The 26,026-nt window shown below is 42.0% G+C and overlaps 1 protein-coding gene across 2 annotated transcripts in view; it reads left to right on the top strand.

Annotated features, from left to right (window-relative positions):
* The window catches only part of FLRT2 (fibronectin leucine rich transmembrane protein 2), a 107,429-nt gene that overhangs the window by 3,869 nt on the left and 77,534 nt on the right, over positions 1-26,026 (top strand). Inside the window, exon 1 of one of the 2 annotated variants that reach the window (XM_010837879.1) lies at positions 7-102. The exons of the other annotated variant lie outside the window; for it this stretch is intronic. The gene's annotated coding sequence lies outside the window, so the exon portion shown is untranslated. Of the gene's footprint in view, positions 1-6; positions 103-26,026 lie in introns of those variants that run through there. 2 annotated transcript variants of the gene reach the window in all.

Below are 26,026 nucleotides of genomic sequence, written 5' to 3'. Positions count from 1 at the left end.
CCGCCACCTGGAGGACGGAGCAAAAGTTTGGATTTGGGGAAGGACGCGGCGCCGAGCGGAATTCCTACCGGGGCCGCCAGGAGACCTCCAAAACCTTCGCAGGTAACGCTTACCCCCCGACCCTCTCCCTCCCGGCAGGTCCGCGGGGCTCCCGCTCCCTCCCTCAGCGCTTTTTCAGACGCTCGCCGGATCCGGCGGAAAGTCAGATCCAGGCGAAGTTCTAGATCCCCGAGAGTGGGCACCCAGCGCGGGGAGGTCTCCTGGAACGTGGGCGAGATCTCTGGCGCTTCTTCGCGCCGGGTGGGCAGCTGGGCTGGGAGGCCAGCCTCCCCTGAGGACGGGTGGGAGCCCTTGGCCCCAGATGGTGCCTCATTTTGGAGCCCGGAGGACATTTACAATCTTTCTTCAATGGCTTTTAGTATTCTCCAGTCCAGGGAAATGCTGCGTAGATTTCACTCAGTCCCATCTTCACCCTCCTACTCTCTCACCCCAATTTAGTATCTTTTAAAAACGGTACGAGCCCATCCTCATTCGCTTGCCCGGTTGAGCTGATGCCAGAAAGCTACTTGGCAGGGAGGGGGCGAGGTGCGACAATACGAAGCAAAGGGAACATGTATTTTTCACCCTTTCGCATACCCGGAGCCCTGCCTCCCTCCTTCCATTCACCTTCTGGCGTCATAAAATAGGAACTTTGGAAGGCTCATTTTGATTGCAGAAGGGTGAGAGGAACCATGTTAGCCGTTGTTGGTGTGGATATGCAGTGATCGTCCGCCCGGGTGTGTGAGTGTGTGTGGAGGGTGAGTGGCGTTGCAGAGAGGCCGATTTTCCTCGGTGGCCTGATGCACAGTGGCGTGGAGGGTAGTGAGTGGTCGCGTGTGTGCTCCGAGCCGCGGGAAGCGGACTCACGTTTCCTGAGCTGCAACCTCTCTTATGCCGGTCAAACAGCTCCTGCGTCTCACCCTGAGAGCAAAAAGGGTCCAGACCCACCTCCCCGACGTCCCTTTTCCCCTAGTCGAGTTTCCAGTTTCCAAGCATCTCGGCGTTTGTTGTTCCATCATCTTTATTATGATCCTTATTTATTCACCTGGAAAACTCCTCCTGCCTTCTCTTGTAAATGGAAAACAGTCTCCGAGAGCTCTTGATTAATTTTAGTGGAGGGAATCTCTTGTAAAGCTTCCAGTAAGCTAATCAAGTACAAGGCACAAATCCGTGTAAATGCTCTCGCAGAAGTGCAAGGTGCTGATTAGATTTCTTTACATACTGCATTGGGTATGCAAAGCCTTTTCTAAATGGGAGCTCTTGCTCCCCCCTCAGCTGGGAGACTCTTTAAACACCCAGGGTCAGGGAGCTTTGGGGCTAGTCCACTGGCTCACAGGATTCTTGATAAATTTATTATGCCTAACTTCTCCCAGCCAAAAGCTAATATGATGGCGACCTTCTTTCTCCCGTCGATATTGTCTATGGACTTCAGCTGTATGACCTTATTACATCTCCATCTAAAAGATGACCCCCCCCCAAACATTTTGAGGTAGATAGAATGCAGGTTGGCATGTGTCTGGGGATGTATTTGGTCCTTGCAGTATGAATCAGTATGAAATGTACAATTTTAGGTTAGTATCTGAAGTGTTAGCCCTGGGCTATTTTTTTTTTTTTTTTAATCACTGAGCAACATGCCAGATGCGTAAGATTGACAGGCCACCATATTAGATGAGAATCAGTCTTTGACTGAAGAGTCTTTCAGGCATGCCATGAAAAGTTGCTTATTCGCCTATAATGTCACTAGTCCCCCAGTACAAGTTTTCTGCCTCCCCTCATCAGAAGCCCCACATCAGAAGTGCAGGAGAGGGTTAAACCATTTATGGATTATTAATAATCACATGAGTGACCATGCAACACGATATTGTCATGTTGAATTGCAAGTGTCTGTGACTGGAGGAGGTTGGAAAATGCATTTTCAAGCATCACTCCATGTCTCATGGCAGTAGGCACAAGAAATTGGAAAAAGAATTGAGCTATCTGCACTGTAGCAGACCTATTACAAACATAACATGGAAGGAATGCTGGTTTTTGTTTGTTTGTTTGTTGGTTGGTTTAAGATGCCTGTGTCTTAATACTTCAGTAGCTTCATTGCAGTTTTAGAAATTCCTGGGGACGCTTTTAACACCAGAAAGTAGATTTCCAAATGATACCCTGCTGGGCTGCCTCAGGTTCCCCCAAACAGGCATCGCTGTTCCTGTATGCCGGGTTTCAGATACTATGATCTTATCCGGGTTTGCCTTTGACCGCCTGGATCTAATTTGAACCTCCTTTGATACCATTACATTTATATTCTGGCCTGCTGGAGAGTTTGATTTGGGATTTAGACACATCTCCCGAAAGCAACTTTATATCTTCCAAGTCTGAAGCTTGGTTTCAAGAAAGGCTTAAGCATGTAGAAGTGCAGAAGCCTTATTCTGTAGAGACCCGGTGTGAACATCTCCTCTTCCTGACTCTTCAGCTTTATGCTCTGCAAGGAAGAATTGCCACTTCCGCGGTCCCCAGTGTCTGAAGTTAAAAAACAGCAAGGGTGCCTGGCGGCTCTCTTTTGGTTTTGCTCTGCTTAGAAGATGCAACAAAGATCAAGGTGATGTGATTTCATGTCCATTCAGGTCAGACCTTTCTGGATAACTGTCTTTCAGTATCTTTAATTTCTATTCAAGTTCATTTCTCACTAGATTACTTTAATAACTTTGTGGTTTCTGCCACAGCGATTCAAATCCAGGCCATTAGTGACCTCTATCTGTGAAAAGTGAAAACTCATTGTTTTCCTTTCTTCTCATCGGAATCTACAGATTACATGGGTGTGTTGGGGCAGGGGTGGGGGGTGGTGAGTAACAGCTCTGTAGTTCTCAGTTTTTAGATTTTCCGACTTGATTTTTCTGTTGCACAGTTCAGTATGGGTAATGATATTTAACAACAGTAATAAAAATGTTACAGGCTAATAGGCTACTAAATGGTTATTCCATATAGCATCGACAATGTGATCAATGTAAATAAAACACCATTGCTGTCCATTGCCAATAAAAGAATTGTACAGTTAGGTAGACTAATGTTTAGAGACTCACAAACTGCTGGATGTAAGTGAAGTTTTATTGCCCCGGAGTGCTTACATAACAAGGGAAACTTGAGACAAGCTCAGAACATATATGTGGGAACTAGGCTTCATAGTAGCAGTGCGTGTATGTCTTTAAATTCAGCGGTGCTTCTGCTGTGAACTTATGGTCCAAATCAGGGGCGAGGTGTGGGGTGTGAGAAGGGTGTCTGTAAACAGATGGTCTTTCAAGGAGACTTTTAAAATCTGGTTCCTAATCCAGCTTTGTCTTCTGAGCATTTTCGAATCAAAATTTCCATTTGAGCTGATTATCCTCAACAGTAATTGAAGACAAAGTTTACTGACTTTCTTAGGTGGGTGGATACCATTATCTGACATTTTCCAGATGGTTTTTGATCTTTTGGTATTTGGGAATATAGAATTTTTAGGAGGCTTTCTTTCTTTTCCCCTGGGCAGGTTTTATACCAAAGACATTTTTAAAGACCAATTATTATTATCATTATTATTTTTAAAGTTAAACAACTATTATAATATCCCAACTTTATTACTTTTCCCCACCCTCCAAATTGCTTTGCTTTTTTAAAAATTATTCTTTTTTTTTTTTCAAAACTGTATGTTGGGGATCAGAGTAAGGTTATCAGTATCTTTTTACTCCTTTCATCAACATGACTTCCATTTAAATATCTGTTTTAGTGAAACATACACAGGTACACGTCAAGGGCCGTTTTAAGACAGAGATTCTTTTCAAGGTTTGAAATATGTTTCTTTTTAAAAGACTCTGACACAAATATTGTAATAAAAATATCCTGTGTTCTGATGAATACAGAAACTTATTTCAGTCGCACGGAACAGTAAAACACTGTATTAGTAAAATAATCAGTGGTATTTTCAGTACATGGTCAAATCTGTTAGAACCTTCTTGGTTTTTTTTTTTCCTTTCCCCTTGGCGAATTTCGCATCTCCTGGTCTTTTTGGTTTACTTTGATTCTTTCTACTGTGGCTCTTTGAAGTGATTCAAAATTAAACAGTAGCTACTTTTTTGGGAAATTCATCATGTTATATTCAGGATTCCAGAGGAGTTAATGATGCAGAAAAAGTCCTGTAAAACATCTTTCTAAAAGAAGTCCTTCTCTTGCAGGCTCCCCACTTACTGGCCTCCTGTACCATTTGCAGTGAGTTGGAACTCCGATATTTATTTATTTTTCAAATACCACCTCTAACTTAATTTAATGGGGGTGGGGGGTTGTTTCTGCAGAAGAGTGCAGCGCCATGTGTCGTCTGAACAAAGCTGTGTCATTTTCATGGACCTGTCATAAGGGAAGGTCACCAAAAATATTCCTGTATAATTTGGGAGGTCAAATGGACACAGCCGTGTTTCTCAAATACCTGTCAATTATTCTGCAGATACTTAATAAGGGCACACGTTGTTTTTCCAACAGTTTAGTGGCTGAAAACCTCAGCCATTTTTTTTTTTTTTTTTGAGGCATTTACAAAATCAGTCTGGGATGCTCTTATCCGTTCAGCGCTCATTAGAACTGGGCAGTTTTTCTCACTTTCTTCCCAGGTTGCTTTTAAGGGAATGAGTGAGAACCTTGGCAAAAGTTCCTCTGTTTCTGCTCAATTCACAGGTCACGTGCTGTATTTCAGTTCTCTTTATTAGAGCTTTCAAGACACAGATAAAAGGATCTTCCAACTGAACCTTTTAAGGACCCGAGGGCTTTCCGATTTAAACCCACCGAAAAATATCAGGTCTCCAGGTTCATCAGGGCTATTAGATCTCAGAACACCTACCCCTCCTTCCACGGGGAGCAACAGAACAGCGGCTCCTAAAACTGGTTCACAAATACACGGCCCATTGGAGTCAACAGAGGTCATAGGGCTGAATGGAAAACTTCAGACTCACATCGGTCCCAAAATAGGCCCACGTGCCGGTGTCACTCTCAAGCCTCAGCTGCCCGAGCGCGTCACTTTCATGAAAGTTCAGTGTCAGGATAACCTGTGTGAGTCCTCCCTTCCACTTGGCTCCAGAGCTTGGACTCACGTGGTTTGAAGACGGAGATGATGCACGGGCTTTTAATATTCCTCACGGGCATTAGGTTAAGAGATGGTGAAGGTCAGGGGGTAGATGGACAAGCATTTGCTATGGAAGTTCCAGAAAACTCTGTTTAGACCCTGAAGCATGATATTGATTTCTTTCTTTTTTTAAGGGTTTTGTATGGTGGTGAACGTCACATAATACAAAGCGTGCTACTTTAACCATCCTTCACTCTACAGTTGAGTGGCACTAGCCGCAGTCTCTCTGTTGTGCAGCCCTCACCATCATCCATCTCCGTGATTTTTCACTTTCCTAACCTGAATCTCTTTGGCCATTCAACACTAAATCCACCCCCCCACCCAGGCCCGTGTCATTTACTAATGTACTTTCTGACACTATGAATTTGAATATTCTAAGGTACCTCTTCTAAGTGGAGTCAAAGCAGTGTTTATGGCACTGATTTTAAAACACATTCTTCCCAATCATTTCTCCCCTTCCTCTGTTATGTTTTCCAGTGCTCATATAGAGGATTTCATTTCTTCTCCACAACTTCCTCTTCTGTGAGTTGGTCCCAGAAAGCCTCACCCACCTGGCTTCTCATTGGGTAACAGGAGCCAGAAGGAAGTTGAAGGCTACCTCAGGTTGCACAGACTCCTCCCTTAAACCATTTGACTTTGTACAGAATCATGAAGATTACGTTTAATTACCTAGATGTTGAACTCTCTGATACAGTTCAGAAACTTCCTTCTCTACAAACTCAACCAAAATGATCAGAGGTGGATTAAAAAAAAAAAAAATTAAAACTCTTAAAAAAAATCTTGCAATCGTGTAAATATTTAGATTTAAAAAGAGCCTTTCACTGCCTCTCCCCCATCATGCTAGATATATGTTTGCCTATTAGCCCAGGGGTAATTTTATGATGTCAGCTTTGTGTTTTGGGACTTGTACTGTGATGGGGAATGAGAAATAGGGAGGTTGTTTTGGAAGAAAGAAGAGATGTATTAATAGAAAGAAAATCTGTGTTCTCATGTCAGCACACTCCTTTCTACAGTGATGACCTTGGACAAATTACTTCATCTTCTGGAGACTTAATTTCCTCTCTGCAGAGTTCAACAGGGTTGTTGTGGGGTCAAATAAGATTAATGGGTGTGAAAATACCTTACTAATAATTCAGTGTTATATTCCCATGAAGAGGCATTAGTCAAATTGATAACATTTATCACTGCAGGACTGTCAGGTGCTAGGATAGTTCTAAGTTTTATGCAAATAGGAAGATAACCAAGACAGAGGGCTTCCTAGGTGGCATGGTGGTAAAGAATCTGCCTGCCGATGCCAGAGATGCAGGAGACACTGGTTCTATTCCTGAGTCAGGAAGATCCCCTGGAGTAGGAAATGGTAACCCACTCTGGAATTCTGGCCTGGAGAATCCCAAGTACACAGGAGCCTCATGGGCTACAGTCCAAGGGATGACAAGGAGTTGGACATGACTTAGTGACTGAGTGTGCACGCACACAGCCAGGTCAGAGTGCCCTGCCCTCCCGGAGCTTTTGCTTTTTGAGAGTTCTCTGAGATATCACTCACCAATAAAGTGCCTGGTGTTCCTCTCCATTACTTCATCCCTTCGTTTAATGGTGCATCATTTCCATGGGTGAGTTTGCTCTATTTTGATGTAAGTATTCTGATCAGGGTGAGTTGGGCGCAAAGGCCAAACTTTCCTTCCCTGACAGCTTGGCTTGTTGTTGGAAACTGAATTTATCACAAATGGATTCCACTGGGGATCTTTTGGGGGTGGGGAACAGAATTCCCTGAAGTAAGGTTGTTTCTTTTTGTCTGGCTTTATACATTAGCCATCCAAGTTAACCTTTTGCAAAAACACAGTCATTACTGGAATAGATGATGCCTTTTTCAGACTTTGGTTTTGCACAATAAGGCTTGTGCAGAGCATTTTCAGTCAATAAGTTGTGACTGACTCTTTGCTTCCCCATGGACTGCACCCCACCAGGCTCCTCTGTCCATGGGATTCTCCAGGCGAGAATACTAGAGAGGGTTGCCATTTCCTCCTCCAGGGGATCTTCCCGACCCAGGATTGAACACATGTCTCCTGAATTTGTAGGCAGGTTGCTTACCACTGAGCCCCCAGGGGAGCCCAGGGAAGCTCTACATAGATAAACACACACTGTAATGAGGGGCTATTCCTTTGTGTGCCTGGGATGGTACTCATGGAGGAGGTATTATTTTTGTAGAGGCAGAAGGTTTATATCCAATGATGAAGAAAGCTTTTCCATACATTCAGGAGATGGTTTTTACCACTTACCATGGGCCAGGCATGGAGTAAGACCGGAGAGGTCAATGTAGATAACGCACAATCCCTCCTGAGGCTACCCAGGCCAGCCAGGACAGAAGAAGACATAAGACCGAACGGCAAGGCAATTTTATACATGATTGAAAACAGTGCCAGGAACCCAGAATATTAATGAAAAAAGTTTTACATTTGAAGAGAGTCTCAGGTTCTAATGCTGGCTCTGTCCCTTGTGAATTTTGCAAACCATATTTTGGGGCTTCCCTGGTGGCTCAGATGGTAAAGAGTCTGCCTGCAATGGGGGAGACTGGGTTTTGATCCCTGGGTCGGGAAGATCCCCTGGAGAAGGGAATGGCAATCCACTCCAGTATTCTTGCCTGGAGAATCCCATGGACAGAGGAGTCTGGTGGGCTATAATCTATGGAGTCACAAAGATTCAGACACGACTGAGTGACTTAGCACGTTCACTTTGGGGGCACATTTTAAACATGCTTTTTAGTCTTCACCTTTTCAAGTCGAAAAATAGAAGGGAATTCTTTCTATTCCCAGAGCCGTTCTTCTGAGGATTGAGATAATTATGTAAAACGTCTACCTGTCTGGCACACAGTAGAGGCTTAATAAATGCTGACTGCAGATCCTTCTCCCTGAAATGATAATGATTCCATTATGTTATTCTCCCCCTCTACAAATACCTTTGCATTTCCCTGGAATCCCAAAGAAGCCTTGTGACCTCTTGAACCTGTTCACTAACAGGTTACAGCTTCTTCTACAAAAGAAAATTTTGTGATCTATGCAGGTAACAGCGCATGAAAGGGACGGCAGAGGAAAGGGCCCACCACTCAATGGCAGAGTGAGCTCATAGCTAGCGGGGTACAGTGTGGACTGATGGTGTGAGAAGGACCAGAGAGAAGGAACAGAGAAAAAAAAAAAAAAAAGAAGCCTGTCCCAGGTTGGGGAACCGGAAGGTGACATCAGTGGGTCCTGCCTAACTGGTAGTTTTTTTGGTTATTGAAAGCATCGCCTTTGGCACGCCAACCCTGACTCACCTCCATGTCCCTTTCCATGGAGACGGTACCTGCAGCTTGCAACAAGTCCTACGTCTAGACTGTGACCCTGGATGCAGTGAACCATGGCTATGATATCTCTGCCGGTCTACAGAGATTTTTATCAGAAAGCATTTTAAGCACTGGCTTCCCACAACTCATCTCACACCTGACTCTTGGCAGAGTCAAGAAAATATTTTATTGCAGAATATTAACACGTCAATCATTGCTCTGTTTATATCATGCTTATTCTGTGCTTATAGAATGATTATGCCTTGCTTGTATAATGATGGATGTTCAAATCGGAATGATGCCTCTGGGTAAGCACTTCTGGTTGGAAATATTTCTTTCAGAAAAGCCATTTTCAGTTAATTTAAGTAAAGGAGCTTCTGTGCCTGTGTTGGAGCCTCCTAAGAGCGCTCAGAAAGACTGGTCAAAGTACGCACTGCTGGGTTATTTTGCACTTATCATTATGATTGCATGTATGTATAGTATAATTTCTGCATTCTACTGAACAATGGAGACTTAGTTCTTTTTTTTTTTTGACACTCTGAATCTGTAAATTAATGTAGGAAGGTTAAGATGTTAGGAACCCCTAACTTCCAAGTTTGGAAATGCAGAAGCTTTTCCTATTAAAATCACATCCTATATATGTAATATGTATACATATAATCAATCACATTGGAGCAGAGAGAACCAGGCACTCGACTGTACTTGGCAAGCTCTTCACGTCTTAGTAAGTAGCTTCTGAACCAACATTCCACCCAACATAAAACAATAAGACCCTGTTTTGCTACTTTAGAATGTATTAGAGAGATTAAAATTCTTTGGGAAAAGGTTTAAAATATTTTTTCTTACCCAAATAGGTAAGGAACAAGTCCAATAGTGCTGAGAGCAATGGAATTCAAAGCTCAGTTCTCATAATCTCTGAGTCCTGAAGGAATGCAAAGCAGACATCCATTCAAGTCACAAGCCTGTATCTGGGGATTTGACACAGGTTAATTTTTTTTTTACCACAGGCCAGGCACCATGCTAAGTTTTGTACCCAGCTTTGGGATACTCTTGCAGAGAAGACCTTGTCCTTCCTCACCAGGAAATCTGATGGACCTGACCTAGAGTTCTCCCTTCCCAAACTTGACTCAGCCATGAGTGAACTGAAGGGGATGGTTAAAAATACAGGTCCTCAACCTGAGACCTGGAAATGCCGATATCCTCTGTCTGTGGTGAAGCCTGGGAATGTGGATGCTCCCGGTACTGGAGATCACTAACTGATCATCTTTAGAACTTTTCCCAAGCCAGAGGCTCAGTGGTTTTATAGTTGTCTGGCTAAAGTCACTTGTGAATTTCTGAAAGTATTTTTTTCTATATATTCTGCCACCTAGGAAATGTCACTCCATTTAACCCAGCTCTGCCAGGAGAACCTTCGAAGTGACCAAACATCAGGGCAGTCTCCTGTGTGGTGTCTCCACCATCTATCTACCACTCTTGCTGTCCTCAGAATCAGTGCCCTAAAAAAGCAAATCACATCATATTGCTGTGGTTGATGTTCAGGTGCTCAGCCATGTCTGACTCTTTGTGACCCCGTGGACTGCAGCACGCCAGGCTTCTCTGTCCTTCACTAGCTCCCGGAGCTTGCTCAGACTTACTAGTCACCTGTGGCCTGGATTTCCTGTGCCTCTGGATAAGGCTTATCCAAGCTTGTTATCATGACATGAGGTCCATGACAGTCTGGGTCTCTGACGATCTCTCAGGCCTCATCCTCAGCACCAATGCTCCAAAGGTGGTGAGGCCAGGCCTCTTGATACACAGCCTCGCTCATGCTGTTTATCTCGTACATAGCATATTACCTGCTCATTCTCCACCTGGAAAACTCTTTTCCCTTAAGACCCACAAGAACGACACATTCCCTCCCTGTCAAAATTCGTCATTGCTTTCTCTGTGCTTCTAGAGTATTTTGTTTGTCCCACTGTGAGTTCCCCACTGAGGTTGTATTGTAATGCATTTGTTCCCATATCTGTCCTCCCTTCTGGACTCCAAAACCTTGGCTCATTTGTTCCTTTGTCTCGCCGGTATTAAAATGAACAATGGTGCTCAGTGCCCCAGGTTCTGCATAAATGTAACTGAATGAATACATATGTAATGATGCTGTACCCTCCTGGAAAACAAGAAGATTCCTCATCTAGTAATAGGGCCCTCTTCCTCAGAAGTGCTTTTCCATTCCTGTAGATGTGGTTGCTCAATGGGGGAAAAAAACGCAACCACCACCCTTCTGCTTTACTCTAAACAGGTTTGTCAGGCAAAAGCTTTCTGGTTAACCCAACCTTGATCTGCATCAAGTTTTCCAAACCTCACACGAGGCGATTTCCGATGTCACACTGGAAGATCTGTTTAAAGAAGAAATGCTTTTGCCTGATGAAACATCTTTCTTGGCACCAAGTTAAACCATCAGTTAAGTCGATATCCACGCAGATGTGGTTTCCATAAAATCAGAAATTTAACTCACAGTGCTAACTTTGTGTCTCTTTCTTGGCAGAATTAAAAAGAGCAAAGAACTTGTGATGATGTTTTGCATTTGTTCTTTTTCAGGTTCTTGCTCCTTGTTTATTTTGTCTTGGGCACTTTATTTCCTGATGGTGATATCTGAGGAGCAAGGGCCCTCCAGAGAGGAGAAAAGAAGACTAGAAATCACAGAACCTTAGTCGCTCTACCTTCACAAAGTAGGACCCGCCCTTGTCCTCACGATTTGCACACTGAATGGAGCAAAGCACGTGCAAAGGGTACAACACATTCTAAACGTGCGTGATTTAACGTGGTCATGGCAGGGACAGAAAAGTCGGACTTCAGGGACTTCAGGTCCTTCTTGTTGGCCAAGAGACAGCCCTAACACCTTGCCGCTTTTATGGTGGATAATTGATTGATGGACAGAGAGGACTTGCTTGCCGGTGAGGCAGGTATATGCACATAGAAACATATCTGGTCCCTCTTCCCCCCTTTTTAAGCAAAATTTTCAGTGGCCCACAAGATTAGAAGATTGTGGAGCACATTTTCATATGCCCCCACTTTAGCCTTTGGTTCCCCCTGGGCCATTTCTAGACTGGCAACACTTTCAATGTTACCTTTGCCCAGGGATTTTGCAGAGTTAATTTATGGGGCTGTTTAGAAAAAAATACCCTTTCCTGATTCTTGAATCATGCTGGGTGTCAGTAAGGCCACGTTCTCATTTAGGGGGATTAGTAATAATAGTAATAGTAGTGATAGTTAACAGTGGTAATGGTAATGGAATTTGTTTAGGGTGCTGCTTATGCAGTTCATGTATATTATCATGTTTAAATATTCACGAAAATCCTGGATACATAGTTCTGTTTTAGAAATTCCACTAGTAACTCCATTTTATGAAGCTCTAATACTTTGGGTACAACGAGCTGACTCATTGGAAAAGACCCTGATGCTGGGAAAGATTGAGGGCAGTAGGGGAAGGGGATGACAGAGGATGAGAGGGTTGCATGCCGTCACTGACTCAATGGATGTGAATTTGAGCAAACTCTTGGAAAGAGTGAAGGATAGGGAGGCCTGGTGTGTGGCAGTCCATGGGGTTGCAAAGAGTTAGAGAGGGCTTAGAGTCTAAACAACAACAATATACGGGGAAACTGAAGAAGAGAGACTTGCATCAGATCGCTTATCTGTGTGTGTGTGTGTGTGTGAGAGTTGCTCAGTCATGTCCAACTTTTGCAGACCCATGGACTGTAGCCCTCCAGGGTCCTCAGTGAATGGAGTTCTCCAGGCTAGAATTCTAGAATGGGTAGACATTCCCTTCTCCAGGGGATCTTCCTGACCCAGGGATCGAAGCTGGGTCTCCTGCATTGCAGGCAGATTCTGTAGCATCTGAGCCACCAGGGAAGCCCATCTTATTTTGTAGTTGCTGTTAGTTAGTTTTATAGAATAAGTAAGCGCTAGGTAATTTCCAAAATGCACTCCAAATTTATTTTCCCGTGTCTTAAAATCAAATTCTCGGCTGATTGCTCATTGTCCCCTGGGCAGCATGTGGGCCATCTTTCCACAGTTAACTTTGTTACAGGTAATTACCTAAGAAGTCACTGTTTGCTCTTTGCCACTTTTGAATGAAAACTGTTCTAGTGCCAGGCAGTATATTTTTATAAAATGAGAAAAGAGTCATTAAAAAAAATAGTGTGACAACTTCTAGCATGCTTTCAGTAGTAACCAGTGTCTGTGTTAAGTACCTAGGGATGAAGGAGTCAGTTATTAGAGAGCACAGTCTCCATTTCTTGTCTTTACCCTGTTCCCAACACTGCTAAAACATAGTTAAATGGATTGATGTGAGACGCACCTCTTTTTTTCCCTGTGGAAGGTGATAATGGGCCATAGAGTGACCAGAGGGCAGGTAATAGCATAGAGTCAGAGGCTTCTGAGAGAGCCTGGAAATGATGAGCAATTGACTGTATTATAAATAGGTCAGATTCCCTCCTTTTCTAAATCTATGTAATTGCTCAGGTGGTCAACCCTGTTGGGTAAAAAAAGGACCCAGAGATGGGCTGGAAAAGGCTGTCCTGCATTGATAATTTGAAATAAGCCCAGCGCTTACAGTCTTCAACCAGCTGAATTTGATTTTTGACCATCCGTCCCTTTTCACCCTTTTTGCTGAGTCCTCATCTCTGCATGCATGCGCATCGTGTTTTATGAATTTGGGAACTATAATTAAGACTCTCCAATTATGTGTCCTTCCTAGTTCTGTATATTGCTGTTTAGTTGCTAAGTCATGTCCTACTCTTTTGTGACCCCATGGACTGTATCTGCCAGGCTCCTCTGTCCATGGGATTCTCCAGGCAAGAATACTGGAGTGGGTTTCCATTTCCTTCTCCAGGGGATCTTCCCATCCAGGAATCAAACCTGAGTCTCCTGCATTGCAGGCAGTTTCCTTACGGCTGGGCCACCAGGAAAGCCCCTGTATATTCTTAGCTGTCTAAATTAAGAGCTCCCGAGCTTAATCTAGACCATGGCTGTCGCTGTTTGGATGTTCTTTTGCCACCCCATGCCCATCATCTGTCATGAGACCACTGTGGATGGGGCAGCATAAAATGATTTCTGAGTTGGGTCAATCTGGATGGACTTGTCGATGGGGTTGTTTATGCAGGCAGGCTCTGTCCACTTTGGTGAGTGGCCCTCAGTTCCAGGACTGCATGAGAACACCAGCTCTGTTTGGCTCTCTGGTGGATTCTGTATTATTTCTGTCTATGACAGTGGGAGGTCTAGCTGGATCCAGTGGAAGCAAAACATTTGCTCTCTGCAGTTGGCGACTGAGAAGAGATCAGGCCGCATGAAAGACGCTGAAACATACCTGTGTCAGTCCTGCTGAAAATGGCTGCCTGGTCCCTCTGGACCACCTGCATCTCTAAAGCATCCACCTGCAACCCTGGGTCCCTTATTCCCTCTCCACTCCAAGTGCTGCATTCACTTGGATTTTCTGTTAGACTTCAATGTCGATATGTTTTAAGGGGAGCTGCTCATTTTCAACACAATTTCATTCTGTGTAATTCCTATTTCTTTATTAAACAAGATGTGCTGTCTAGAACCAGGAGTTTGACTCATCTTTGATTACTCTCTTTCTCTCATTTTCAGCTGTTCCATCACCAGTTTTATGCATCTTTTAAAAATGCTGTCTGTCTTGCCCTGACTTTGGCTCCATTGCAGTTGAACCCAGGTGTGTCTTTCCTCCCCTGACCTGCACACCGTAGCTACTCTTGATCATTCTCCTGCAGATGATACTACTTTTCATTACTCACGAGGTCAAGGCTAAACTTTTAAGCTTGACACTCAAGGTCTTTCTTTCTGTGGCTTTCCTTTATTTTCCCAAAGAAAAGTTCATCTTCTCTTCTGAACTAAATTTAGGATGAGCTCTCACTTTTATCTTTATAATAGTCTCATTGCACTGTGAAATCCTACCTAATGCTTTGTGTCCATTGTCTATGAACTCATTTAGGGGAAGGCTGTCCCCAATAAATGTTTGAGGAACTCAGTTGAACTCAGGTATCCGACTCCAACTTACCTCCAAAACTCACAGGACAAATCTCCTGTCTCCCTCTACATATACTGCTCTCCATCATTTTCAGTATTAAGCAGATTAATATTAGCAAAGTTTGCAGAAGTAACTCTTGCTTATTAGAATTGTAAAATTGTCGAATAGAAGCTTCCTTTGTTCCCTCTCTGGAACACTCTGTCAAAGCAGTGCTCTCTTGCTTTGAAAACAGGAAGGTAGAACATTCCACCAGCATCACAAACGCTCTGTTGATATTTGTAAAATCTGTAGTCTTTCCAAGCCTCTAGGCAAGAGCAAATAGAAATAGTCGGAGGCATCAGACTTGATGATGTTGAATTGGATTCTTATAACTGAGGCTTGATAGCCAAAATGAGTGGTGTGCTGGTTTATACTGAAAGAGATGCTTGCGGTATTGTGAACCCCATAGACTCCAGCTTGCTGGAATCTTTGAAGACATCTGGATGTTTTGAAAAAAGACAACAATCACATGCATTTTATTATCTTCATAATTGTATTCTTTTAGAAAGGGAGCCGTGTAATGACAGAGGGTGAGGGTAGTATAAAGGCCGTGGGGTTTGGATTCAGATGGATGGATTTTTTGTTTGTTTTTTCTAATTTTTTAGTATTTAAATGAATATCTATTGGAGTACAGTTTCTTCACAGTGTTGTGCTAGTGTCTACCATACAGCAAAATGGATCAGCCATTCATATACCTACACCCCCTGCCTTTGGGATTTCTTTTCCTTTCGGGTTACCGCAGTGCGTTAAGTAGAGTTCCCTGTGCCATATGACCTAGCAATTCCACTCCTGGGCATATACACAGAGAAAACCATAAGTCAAAAAGGCACAGGCACCCCAGCATGCATGGCAGCACTGTCTCCAATAGCTAGGACATGGAAGCAGCCTAAAGTCCATCAGCAGAGGAATGGACAGAAGACGTGGTACATACATGCAGCGGAATATTATGCAGATGGATTTGAATCTGGTTCTGCTAGGGTAGCTTGAGTGTGTTTCTTCCTCTTTGTTTCTACTTCCTCAGTTTTTAAATAGAGGACAAATAATACACATCTCATAGGATCACTGTCATGAATAGATTAAGTGAGGCTTGCCACACATCAAGTGGGGCTTCCCTGGTGGTTCACATGGTAAAGAATCCACCTGAAATACAGGAGACCTGGGTTCAATCCTTGGATCAGGAAGATTCCCTGGAGAAAGGAATGGCTACTTGCTCCAGTATTCTTGGCTGGAGAATCCCATGGACAGAGGAGCCAGGTGGGCATGGGGTCACAAAGAATCGAACCCGACTGACTGATGGAGCGCAACACACGTCAAGTACTAGTAAGCATTAGCTCTTTCCTTTTTGCACTCCAACCTGCAACAACATGACTGCTGTGGTTTATACACGGCTATTTTTGTCCTGCATAGACAAGTCAGTTCTATAATATTGTCATTGTTTCCCTAAAGGATCTCTCTGTGCAGTCATAGGACTTCTTGCCCAATTTCTCCTTAGCAGTATTTATTTCTGGGGTCCAGAAGAGGAAACGAGATTTTAGAAATAGTTATCACTCTGTCTCAATTAGGACACTCACTGTCGAAGAACTCTTAAAATCATTTTGCTTTCTGGGAAAGAAAGAAATCTTTCCAGCAGTCTTATCGCCTGAAAAACAGTGGGGATCATGAATTATTAGAAAAGAATTACCCAAAGAGAGTGCTCTTAAAAACAACTGCCCGCAGAGGACTCTGGCTTATCAACAGGCAAAAAGAAGAGAATCTTTATACTAAATTTGATCTTGTCACTATAAGCACGAAAATAGCAATGCTCATAATATATTCTGTGGGGATGATGCTGTGAGTGTTGCCGCCATGTAAAAATCTCAGCTAAAAGCTTCTAAGAATGAACGTTATGAACTCTTCAAGAACTCCAGGGACCGTCTATTAGGAAGCAGGTAAACAGTGAAATGAAAGCTATTACAAAGAGGGACGCAACAAAGGCAAACCAAGTAAATAATTCTGTTGTGGCCAGTCTACCTTGTGGAAAATATGATGGATGCGAGGCATTTCATTTAGCACGAATGACCAGTGTAATTATAATTGGCTAATGAATATGTTTTCTTTTGCTGCATAATGCTGTTTAGTTCCAGAGTTACGAAGGTACTTTTCATATCAAAACCCTGTAGCCATGTGAAATTATATGAGTAGACTTATTATCTGGTAAAAAGTCAGCGTTGTTTCAGCTTTACTTAGATTTCACTTTAAAGGCTTGTCCATAGTCTGGAAACACATGTTAGCAGATAAAGAAGGATCTATACAACATTTTTTACACTTAATAAACCAATATCTGAGCTTGCCCTTGATTATGTTTTTCTTTGTGTGGAAATCTTGATCTTCTTATATAAAATACTTTGGACATTTGGAAGGGGTTTTATGGGAAAATTGTAGTGTTTCCTTCATTAGCAATTTTTCAGATAGCACAAATAATTATCTTGATATCTGAGCTTAAATTTGATATTCTTTGACAGGCATGCACACAAGCTGGCTTGTCACTGCCCCCTCTCGTTTTCATAATTCTTTATTTCTAGATCATTAATGGCATTTCTGTGAAAACACAAGGCAAATGAATTCCAGAAGAAATGAGTATTCAGATGATTATTCATCCTTAAGTGACAGACAGACCTGTAAATAATGAAATGAAGAGGGAAATCTCTAATTTCATTTAATGGTAGCTTGGGTGTGATTGAGGTTCCACCTTTTTATCAGAACTCCTAATAAGAAGATGAAAGGATTGAAGCTTCAAGTCCCATATCTCTCTTCAAAATTTAGAGCATGTTGCTGATGGTGGAGAGCTAGTTGGCATCTGTGAAGTGTGGTGAACAGAACCATGATGCCACAGTGGAAGTGATACAAGGAATGGGGTTGTTTGGGAACAGTAGGACGTGGAGGTGGGCTGGAAGCTTTAGAAGAACATGGGCATGCCCCTGGTAGAGATAATCGTCTAGAATCTCCTTTTCTGCCTGCAGTAGCTCTTAGCCTTCTCCAATGGAGAGTTATTGAGAATTGGTTTTCAAAAATGCAGTGCTTGCTTTTCTCATGTCACTCTGTGATTTAACTCTCTGGAGCCCCAGTGATAGCAATAAACCACCTGTGTCACCTCCACTCGTTTAATTAGAAGGAAGGGGGAGGAGCTAGTTCTTTGTGGTCATAGGCATGACTCAAGATAGAGGGAATGTCAAGGATGACACAATTGTTCAGTGTTGGAATTAGGTGACCCTGAGTTTGAATCCCAGCTCTGCTACTACCTCACTGTGACACTTTGGGCAAATGACAAATTTTATCTCAACCTTTTGTATAAAATGGAGACGTTAAAATTTTATAGAGTTTTTATAAAGATTAAATAAGTTATGCAAAATGTTATGCATAGTAGGATCTTACTGTTAGTTTTGTGTGTGTTTGGTTAATCACCACTGTATCTTAAGTTCTTTAATGAATGGATGCTTGAGTGCATACATGGATGGATGCATTTGTATACTCTGCCTTGAAATCTCTAAAGATTCATTTTATTTAGAATTGCAGTGGACCCTAATGGAATAACTAAAGATTTAATTTAATTATTGCCAGAAAAAAAGCATGGTGTGAAATGTAAAGTTGAAGATGGGAATTGTTTTTCTTAACACTTTCCATTTTTGTAATTCTGATTTCTTTAATTTCTTAAAGCCTTCAGTTTGTTTTATCATTTTACTTTCTGATGTCTGTAGTTGGTGTGTGCAGTTACTGCTGTATTATAGATTCCTAGAGAGGAAGATGACTTGGGAAACTCATGTCCATTTCTGTTTTGTGTAGCTGGGTACCAAATAGTCGTCAACAATCGGTGCCATGAATTGGACTAGACAAGCAGTATGAGATCATCAAAAGATCAGTAGGTTCATCTGGACCACTTTTCTAGATTCCATACACATGTGTTAATATATGATACTTGGTTTTCTCTTTCTAACTTACCTCACTCTGTATGACAGACTCTATGAATTGGGAGGTTGGGATTGACATTTGTCACTGCCATGTGTGAAAAAGATGGCCAGTGGGAACTTGCTATGAATCCCAGGGAGCTCAGCTTGGTGCTCTGTGATGACCTGGAGGGGTGGGAGGGAGGTCCAAGAGAAAGAGGATGGATGCATGCATATAGCTGATTCACTTCGTGAAAAACTGACAGCAAAAACGAACACAACAGTGTAAGCAACTATACCCCAGTTTAAGAAAATAAGATCAATAGGCTGGTGGGCAGAAGGTCTGAATTCTAATTTTTGTTGTCTTAAAAAAAAAAAAAAATCTTTGATCTCTGTCAAATTACTCAGCCCTCTTGAGCCTCAGTTTCTTCATTTGATTAAGACTAGGTAGTTACATAAATCTCTAATTCTCAGATCTGGGAGCCAGCATTAGAGGTTAGGATAGGCTTTGCATCTTGTCTGCTTGGGCTTTTAGCTGGCTTCACAGCTCTGGCACCTTGGCACAGTACTTCATCTCTATAAGCTGCACCTTTCTCATCTCTGCAGTAGGGAAACTAAAACCCCCTTTAAAAAATTGCCATGAGGAGAAACAAGGCCCTACCGTATAGGACAGAGAACTGTGTTCACTATCCTGTGATACACCCTCATGGAAAAGCCTATGAAAAGAATGCATGTGTAACTAAATTGCTTAGTTGCACAACAGAAATGAACACCTTATAAATCAACTGTATTCAATAAAATAAACTGTCAAAAAAAGGCCAAGTAAAAAACAAACCAAAGAAAAAGCATGTTAATAAAATGCAAAATAAATATATAATTAATCGAAATAAATGTGAGTAGATTTAATTTACACATTAGAGATTCCATGTTTGGTAAAGGAGAAAAGCAAGTATTATGCTATTTACAAGAGACATCTCAATCCTATTAAAAAATTATACCTGAAGTTCTAAAATAAAAGAACAGGAGATTATGCTACACAAAGAGAAAGGAAAGAAAGCAAACGACCCCACCATTGACAGCAACAGTAAAACAGAAGGATAGCAAAGAAAAATAATTAATAGAGCAGTTGCAACATCTGATAATCCAGAAAACAAACTAAACACTTGGAATTATAGAAAGGAAAATATGTCATGTATAATCCCAAATACTGGTAACAATCACTAATATTTGCATGTGTTTTTTCAAATTTGCAATTCTATTAAATGTGTCTATAAAAAAAAACAAGTTTTCATGAGGATTAAATGAGGTAATGCACATGGAACATAGTGTTGGCTAGAGTTAAGTGCTCAGTAAATATTGGTGAGTCTTCCAACATGGCTTTTTAAAAGAAAAAGCCAAGTATCACTTTGGAAGTGATAGTTTGGAGGTTTGGGGAAAGCAGTAGACCTTAACGTGTCTCTGTGTTACTCACCCAGCAGACCAAGTCATCCTCTTCAAAGCTACCAAGTAATCAGAGGGTAATCAGAGAGGAACTTCTCATCGCCTCTTCAGGAAGAGGTGTGGTCCCTCTCGCTCCCTCTAGGAGCTCAGCCGATGTTTCACAGATAACAATTGATGATTCTGCCGTAGCATGGAATTTCCTGGTGCACACAGGTAAGACACAGAGACATTTTGGTTTATGAAGCGATTTGGAAAAGGAAATGGCAACCCACTCCAGGATTCTTGCCTGGAGAATTCCATGGACAGAGGAGCCTGGTGGGCTACAGTCCATGGAATTGCAAAGAGTTGGACACAACTGAGAAACTAATACTTGGAGGGCTGATCATGAAACCTTTGATGTGAGGGAGCTATTCCAGAAATCCTTCCAAGAGGCCTGTACTGCTGTAAGTAATGAGTCTTGCTACTCGTATATCTGATGCTTCTGCCACTACATTATGTCTGACAATTTTACCAGCCTAACCTGTAGGATCTCAGTTTAGAAGACCACAAGGGAAATAGCATTTCAGGGTGCAGTGCTCAGGCTAGGACTTTCACATTAAATTTTCAGTATGGAATTTTTTGTGAATTACTTTCAGGCACCACAGATGGTAAATAAGGCAGGGGATACTGGGAGGGCAGCCACCCCCACCTGGTAGCTCATTCCTTTGATTTGGGTAAGAATGGACAGGTACCTGCGCCAGTCATTGTTGTCAAATGCACATCCGCTCTGCTTTGCAGCATTCAGACAGAGCCAAAGCATGCAGTAGGCACTGCAGTGATAAAGTCTCTCAGTCGTGTCCTACTCTTTGTGACCTCATGGACCACAGCATGCCAGGCCTCCCTGTCCATCACCAACTCCCAGAGTTTACCCAAACTCATGTCTATTGAGTAAGTGATGCCATCCAACCATCTCATCCTTTGTCGTCCCCTTCTCCTCCTGCCTTCAATCTTTCCCGCACTAGGGTCTTTTCAAATGAGTCAGCTCTTCACATCAGGTGTCCAAAGTATTGGAGTTTCAGCTTCAACATCAGTCCTTCCAATGAACACCCAGGACTGATCTCCTTTAGGATGGACTGGTTGGATCTTCTTGCAGTCCCAGGGACTCTCAAGAGTCTTCTCCAACACCACAGTTCAAAAGCATCAATTCTTCAGCGCTCAGCTTTCTTCACAGTCCAACTCTCACATCCATACATGACCACTGGGAAAACCATAGCCTTGAGTAGATGGACCTTTGTTGGCAAAGTAATGTCTCTGCTTTTTAATATTCTGTCTAGGTTGGTCATAACTTTTCTTCCAAGGAGTAAGCATCTTTTAATTTCATGGCTGCAATCACCATCTGCAGTGATGGCCACAAAATGTGAAATCAGGATGAGATGTGATGACACGATGTTAAGGATGCAGACATGATATTTGGCAGAGTGGCTTGCCTCCAGGGATCCTCATTCTGTCTCTTCCTCTCCCTCAGTGGGTTCTGCCAGCAGGAGCATCTCAGAGTCCTCTCCCTTACTGAATCCTTTGAGATGAAGGCTGTCTGAATCTCCCGTTTATCCTCAAGTTGGAGCACAGATCAGGGATATAGTAGGGATTCAACAAATATTTGTGGCAGAAAGGAGTGAGAAGGTGGAGGAAGGAAGGAGGGACATGGTAAAAATCAAGATGGTTTGAGCTTTCCTTCAATAAGTGATGATAAGAAGTTTCGTTGGCCATGGTGGTGGTTTGGCATTGTAGTTTTGGAAAGTGGATTGAGTCCCTTTATCCTATTAAAGGCACAGCATAATAGAGGACCTTTGGAGTGAATTAAAGTACAGCTCTGCCTATGCACTTGACACAGTTATCCAAAAACCAGCATCGACTCAATTTTCCATTCATCAGCTTGTAAAGTAGGGCAGATAGTTTCAAATGTGATTGTGAGGGTTTCCATTGAAAGGAAAATCTCATCAAGAACAGAAACTCTAGCCTCCCTTCCTGTTTTCACTTTCTTCTGTAGAAGAAAGGGGAAAACATTTTATTATTTTTTTCTTTTTCAAAGGGGTGAACTTATTAGGGGGCTTCATCATGCTCTGCATGGCACCACATATGTTTAAGTTAAAAAAAGAAAATTCGTGATGGAGACAGTGATCAACTATTATTAATTGAAGTCCCAAATACTAGAACATTCTAAGTACTAGTTTTTAGTGTTCTCTCTGGGGTGATTTAATAAATTGTCATCTAGCAAAAAATACGTTGTAGAAGATGAAACAGTCGTCAGTGAGCCATCGCAGGGTGAAGACGCCCTGGCTGCAGAGTAGAAGTATTACGTGCTTTATTTCCTGATACATTAATGCGCCTAAGAAACACAGTCCAGGATGTACTACATTTTCATTTCTTTTTTCAAAGCTTGCCAGTGGCATACAGATAACTCAGGTTTTATCAGACCCCTTCTATGTGGTTTGAATACCTATGTTGAATCCTCCACCTCTTTTCTTAAACTGAATCCTGACTTCCAGTTAGAGCTGACAATGAATTCCACTCACCTAATCGGGCTGAGACTCTCTCCCTCTCAAGATTGTGATATTTTTACTTGATCTATTATTTGTAAAATTTAATTCATTGGCTTTGACCAAACAATTAGCATGGTGAATATGAGTGTGGTGTTTAACTAATCCGAGGCATGGTTACGTTTCTTTAGCCATTCCTTTCTGAATTCAAAAATGGAGAACTGCTGCTGTGAATTTCAATCAGCTCAGCCCAGTTAAGAGAACGGTTCTTCATCACTCCTGGTGCCTGCTGAGGTCTGATTCTGAGGTGCTTTTTCCCTGAAGGTGGTTTGCTGTCCTGCAGTCAGAGGTATTCCTTGGTACCACACCAGATTCACATGCCCTCACCCATCGGGTATACATCACCACCACGGAATGCACTGATGTGGATTAAAGACCTATAACATCATCTAATAATGCCTTTCTAATGGAGATAGGCATCATCCTGGTAATGCAATTTTGGTCCTTAGAGACGTGGTATGCTAGTTCAAAATTTGATTTTACTCTTTGTGTAAAAGCTGTCTTTATTGAAAGAGAGGGAGGAAAAGTCTAAGAGTGGCAAGGTATTGAAGTCTTTTCACGTCAGATTTCACAGTAGATTCAGATCTTGAGCTAAGGCCAAAGGAGGTTAGCAGTCCTAATAATCTTGCTGCACCTTCAGAAATGAACTAATCAGTATGTCAGAATCTGCCTACACTCCTATGAGATGCTACAGTCAGCAACATAAGTATTTCTTCCCTGTCTAAAATCTTAAAATGTATCTGGTGAGGAGAGAAGCACAGGAAGAAACCCAGCTATTAAAAATTAGAAAGCTGATAACTATTAACACTTTTAATAATTAGCAGAAGAAATAGGAATAAAGATGTAAGCATGGTTTTTGTTTTCTAGTAGTGAGATGTTACTATAGTATAGATAGAAAGCATGTAATTAAAGAAATGAAGTTGCTAAATATAGTCTTGTGAATGTAGAGGACTTGTACTTCCATAAAACTCTCTAGAATATACAGGTGATTTCCTTAAGGTTAAAGCAATCATAAGCAGCGCTCTCTGGATGTTTATAATTTTTTTAAAAGTTTAGAATCCTAACAGACTTCCCTGGTATCTCAGAAGTAAAGAATCTACCTTTAATGCAGGAGATGCAGGTTCAATCTCTGGGTTGGGAAAATCTCCTGGAGAAGGGAAGTGGCAACCCTCTCCAGTATTCTTGTCTGGGAAATCCTATGGATTTCTGTAGCCTGGTGGGCTACAGTTCGTGGCCTCGAAAGAGTCAGACACAACTTAGCAACTAAACCACCACATCCTAGAGATAGCCGTATGGATTTCGTCTGCAGTATTCAACATTCAAAGAGGATGCCTGCTGGCTGGTTGAAAATTACGTGTACATGGGTGTGTGCGTGGCATAGTGTTATTGGTAAAGCTTAATTTTAGACATTTAATTTACTATTTGACAAATTCTAGTCTAATATCCCTTATGGCAGAAAGTGAAGAAGAACTAAAGAGCCTCTTGATGAAAGTGAAAGAAGAGAGCGAAAAAGTTGGCTTAAAGCTCAACATTCAGAAAACAAAGATCATGGCATCCGGTCGTATCACTTCATGGCAAATAGATGGCGAAACAGTGGAAACGGTTTCAGACTTTATTTTTTGGATTCTAAAATCACTGCAGATGGTGATTGCAGCCATGAAATTAAAAGACACTTACTCCTTGGAAGGAAAGCTATGACCAACCTAGATAGCATATTGAAAAGCAGAGACATTACTTTGCCAACAAATGTCCATCTAGTCAAGGCTATGGTTTTCCCAGTGGTCATGTATGGATGTGAGAGTTGGACTGTGAAGAAAGCTGAGCACTGAAGAATTGATGCTTTTGATCTGTGGTGTTGGAGAAGACTCTTGAAAGTCCCTTGGACTGCAAGGAGATCCAACCAGTCCATCCTAAAGGAGATCAGTCCTGGGTGTTCATTGGAAGGACTGATGTTGTAGCTGAAACTCCAATATTTTGGCCACTTGATGTGAAGAGCTGACTCATTTGAAAAGACCCTGATGTTGGGAAAGACTGAGGGCAGGAGGAGAAGGGGACAACAGAGGATGAGATGCTTGGATGGAATCACTTACTCAATAGACATGGGTTTAGGTGAACTCTGGGAGTTGGTGCTGGACAGGGAGGCCTGGCATGCTGCAGTTCATGGGGTCGCAAAGAGTCAGACACGACTGAGTGACTGAACTCAGACTGAGATTTAGATATCTGACTTAGACCCAGATATCCTGCTAATTTTTCCCTAAATTCACCTGCAAGTAGTGCTCTATTAATTTTAAAAGCAGGTGATAAAATTCTATTGCTAAAAGTAGTGTAGCTTTAAAAATGGAATCAGAGCTTGAGCTTGGTCTGGGGACCACACATGTTTCTTGGAGAAAATCCATTTTCAACCCAATATGTTGTGTGTGCTCTTCACTGCAGGGGTGTGCGGAGGCTTAGAGGCAGTTCTAGGAAATGATTAAGCTAGTCCTGGAAGCAAACTCCCTAGGATTCACATCCCCTCTCCTCCTTGTAGTTGGTTGCCTTAAATAAGTTGCTTCTCTCTCTCTTGGCCTTAGTTTTCTCAACTTGGGCATGGAAATAAGGTTTACTGCATAAGTTGTTGGGAGGATTAAATGAATTGGTACAGTATGCTCGTAACAGTACCGGGCACGTAGTTTATACCCATTAAAGTAAGAGCTATGATGATTGCTTACGAATAATGCTTTACTAGCTCAATTCCTCTACCTTTTATAATTTACCTAGTAAATGACGTGAACTCTGTCTTCTAAGTGATAAAACTCGTCAAAATACACAGACCCTCTTACTCAATGGGAAGCCTAAAGCCGTAACTATTTTAGAGTGCTCTTTTTAGAGCATTTTTACGAGGAAATTCTGTTCCTAGTTTTCGGATTCTCTGAGAGCAAGTTCATATCATATGCATCTTGAAATGTCTCCACATCTCCTGACGGAGTATTGAAGTGAGGAATAAATTTGCTTAAATGATTTCCTCTTCAAGTTTATAGCCTTATGGGTAGGAGGTATTATTAGAAGGGTACCTCAATTTTGAAAAAAGAGATAGGTGAATTAATGTCCCTACACAGACCCAGAAAGTATAAAATAAAAGCAAAGTATGAAAGATGCTTCTCAGAACTCATGTATAACATGAGCTCATATTAGAAGGAAAGTGGTGATTACAGAAATAGTAAACTTGGAATCCTTTTTAGGAAATAAAGCACATAATGGAATTTTGTGGGGGAAAAAAAATCTCTTACTATGTTATAAGCAGAGATCAGAAGAATAAGGAAGCCTCTGTGTAGTCTCTTTGGTCCTCTTTCTTGGAATGTGTGTATCCTCTGTGTGTGTGTGTGTGTGTGTGTGTTCAACTGTGTGTTATGACTTTGTCATTTTGTAAGCAGAACAGGAGGCAAGAGACTCTCCTTTGCCTTGAGAGTTATACTCAGATCTTTCAGGGAATTACTGTTTTCAGCATGAAACATACATCCTTGCTTCAAAAATTAATTTAAAAAGTAAGTAAATGAGAACAATCAGAGAAAAGCA

This window comes from Bison bison, unplaced genomic scaffold, assembly GCF_000754665.1.
Source record: "Bison bison bison isolate TAMUID 2011002044 unplaced genomic scaffold, Bison_UMD1.0 scf7180017864084, whole genome shotgun sequence".
NCBI classification, from domain to species: Eukaryota; Metazoa; Chordata; class Mammalia; order Artiodactyla; family Bovidae; genus Bison; species Bison bison.
Note: the sequence above shows the minus strand (reverse complement) of the source record. Positions and strands in the feature narration are given on the sequence as shown.